This window comes from Hibiscus syriacus, unplaced genomic scaffold (genome assembly GCF_006381635.1).
Source record: "Hibiscus syriacus cultivar Baekdansim isolate YM2019G1 unplaced genomic scaffold, ASM638163v2 tig00110893_pilon, whole genome shotgun sequence".
Taxonomy (NCBI): domain Eukaryota; kingdom Viridiplantae; phylum Streptophyta; class Magnoliopsida; order Malvales; family Malvaceae; genus Hibiscus; species Hibiscus syriacus.
The window spans coordinates 6,787,663-6,791,023 of NW_024062901.1; positions in this window are offsets into that span (position 1 = coordinate 6,787,663).

Below are 3,361 nucleotides of genomic sequence, written 5' to 3' on the forward strand. Positions count from 1 at the left end.
TCAGTCAATGATTAAGGGATTTGTTATCTCTTGATGCCACATGTTTCGAATTAATGAACGTTTCTCGTCAAATGATTTGAAGTTTTTGAACAAATATTGTCTTTTATACGCCCCAATTTAAAATAATTCTTTACTTAAATAATGAAAAAGTAATTAAAAAACAAATAATAAACAAATATGTCATATATGAAAACTATATCATATAGACTAAGATAGGTGTCATTGAAATGCATAAGAATTCGATCACGCATATATACTAGTGCTAAAAACCTTTAAATTGTATTTAAAAATATTGAATATGAAAATATCTTAAACTGTTTAAACACTACGTCTCATTTTGAATTTAGATTTGATCTTTTTTTTTACTCACCCCTACTTGAAAGATTCATTAATCTTTGTCAATAGATGCATCCTTTAAAGGGGAGATCAATGGAAGATGTATGTATACAAATTTAACTACTGATATTTTAATTTTATCAATTAAGCCACTTAATTATTTAAATAATATCAATCAAGTCACCAACTGTTCACATTAGACGAAAGAGTTGATGTGATAATTAACAAAATTGGTTAGCGATGAGATACTTTAGTTGAATTCAATGGTTAAATTAATATTTTATCTAAAGTTTAGGATCGAATTACTATTCTATCTAAAGTTTAGGGGTAAAATTAAAAATTAACACCCTTTTAACTAACTAGTCACATCATCAAATTAATAGGAGTTAACGTGATCTTTCTATGAATCAACAAGAATGGAGCATACAGTTCCCCACCAAATCACCTCTGTTTTGAAAATCGGACCCGACCGGCCGGTTCAATCGGGAACCGTTGCTTAGTCCGGTTCAATCTAAACCGGTTGAACCGCTACTAGTGAACCGGCCAGAACCGCTAAACCGTTCAAACCGGACCAGCTAAAAACCGGAAAAAATCGGGAATTCTGTTTTGTTTTTAAAAAAAATTAAACCAAACAACGTCGTTTGTTAAACGAGCCAAGTCGAACTCGAGTATTGCTGAGCTCGACTCGAACTTGAAAACTTTAAAAGTAAGTTCAACTCAATTCAAACTCACAAGCTAAAAATTATCAAGTTCAACTCAAACTCGAAATATAATATTGAAACTTGAACTCAAAAAAATTTAGAAACTCGATTGAAGCCTAAAATTCGAGCTTGATTGAAGTGAAAGAATAGTTTATTCAATGCTCACCAAAAGGCTCCAAGATTTTGAATGTCAAATTACCTCTATTATTTATAGAAGTTAGTTGTGATGCTCTTCTATGTTTCTTAGCAATGTAAGATTATTTTGTTCTCATATTTTTACTCTTTAGACTTTTGGGATGCTCTTCTATGTTTCTTGGCCATGTGCGATTATTTTTAAAAAAAAAATTAAACCAAACAATATAATTTTGTTATGATTTTTTTAACCACAAATTTATTTTTTAATTATAGTTATAAATATTTATTATTTAATATGTTTTACCTTAAATATTATGTTGTAGTTAATTTGAATCATTTTGTTTCACTTGATTTTATGGTTTTTAACTTATATATGTTATGACTTGCTTTTAATATAACTTGTGATATAAAAAATTATTTTTTATTAAATATTTTTGGTATTTTTATTTAATTTTTTAAATAATTATGACGTCGTCCGGTTCTTCCGACCAGTCGGACCGGTTCGACTAGTTAAACCAGTGAACTGATAGCATGACCGGTTCGCTAACCGGTCCGGTTCTGAAAACCATGCAAATCACTCTTTAAGCAAACATTAGTTTTTTCTCAATCCAATTTAGACTGTCATAATTGCTTACTTTTTAAATTTATTTATACATATATGAAAGTTACAATTAGAATACAACACAATAAATAATTATAGATAAAATTATTTAGTATATTATAAGGTTGAGTTTACAATTGAATTATATTCAGATTTTAATTAGAATATGTCTAGACAGAAACTAAACATGATAGGTTTTAAATAAAAATAAATTTAGATTATTTTTGGGTCATTAAATTTTCATTTTGATGTCAATCAAACCATCCATTATTAATTAAGTAACGTTAAAATTGACATGACAGTTTTAAAATGATTTATACATATAAATATTTGATCCTAAATCAAATTAATATATTAATTAAATCATTCATATTTAAATATTCTCCAAATTTAATCCATAAATACATTGTTATCGTCATTAACCTTCGTCGACGCCGTAGATAGTGGAGGTTCAATGTTGCAAAGATATTGATGGAAGTTCAATATGTTTAGGATATTCTAGATAAAGCTTCTATTGTCTATAATGGTAGAATTTACTCTATTAAAATCTCAACGGAAGTTCAGGAAGAGACTCATGTGTTTATCGATGGCTCGCTTGCTGGTGGTGGAGCGTGGCGTTCAGATACTAAGGAAGTAGGTGATGGCCCTCTGTTCGAAGAGGAATGGGTTGATGGAGTTGGTCCCTAGACAGAATGTAATGTGGTGGCTACGCACGTTTCACTATGTCAGAGGAGCGATACTGATAATGTTTTAGTGGCAGCTAGTAGGGGGCACGTGGTTACTGAGGTGGAAATGAGTGCTGCCTTTGAAGACAATTTGCACGAGGTGCCGATTTTTTCCAACAATGAGCCTAAGATCCAGGCTGTTGATGATAGTGTTGGGCTTATGGTTTTAACAGAGATGTACACTTATGGCAGACTCAGTCATTATCCAACAGTTCAAGGCTTTTGGATATTCCGATTGAAGAGGTGTCTTCAATTGGAGTAGTGTATGAGGGGCTTCTTTCTAATTATCCAGAAAGGGATATTGCTCAACTCTTGACGTCTAACCAGAGAATTCCCAAATCAAAAGTAAATGATTAGTGTTCAATAGCTGATTTTGGGGCATCTTAAAAGGAAGAAGAAGAGCTCGAGAAGGTGAGTCATGCTACAAAATGGCAGAAGAGGTGAGGATGATCGAGGTTTCTCTGTGGGTGAGCTACGTGTTGATCGGTCGGGTTCAGAAAATGAAGCGGTGGCTACGTTGGATGTTGGTGAAGAACTGGATGTAGTCTTCTCTGCGTCGAGAGAGGATGTGATTCAAAGATTGGAGCAGAATGAGCTCTCGGGTAAGCATTGATTTGGGTTTTTAAGTTTTGTTTCTCTCTGGTGTGTGCTTTCAATATTATGGATTTGGATTTCTCTGTTTTAAGCTGGAATGTTAGAGGGTTGGGGAAAATATTAAACTCAGGGCTATTAGTCGGGTGTTAGAGGTAAACAAACCAAGTATAGTTCTGTTACAGGAATCAAAAGTGAATGAGATTTATGTTTTTGTTGAACATAAGCTTAAAGGAAGATCGTGTAGGGAGTTGATATTTGCGCCTGTAAAA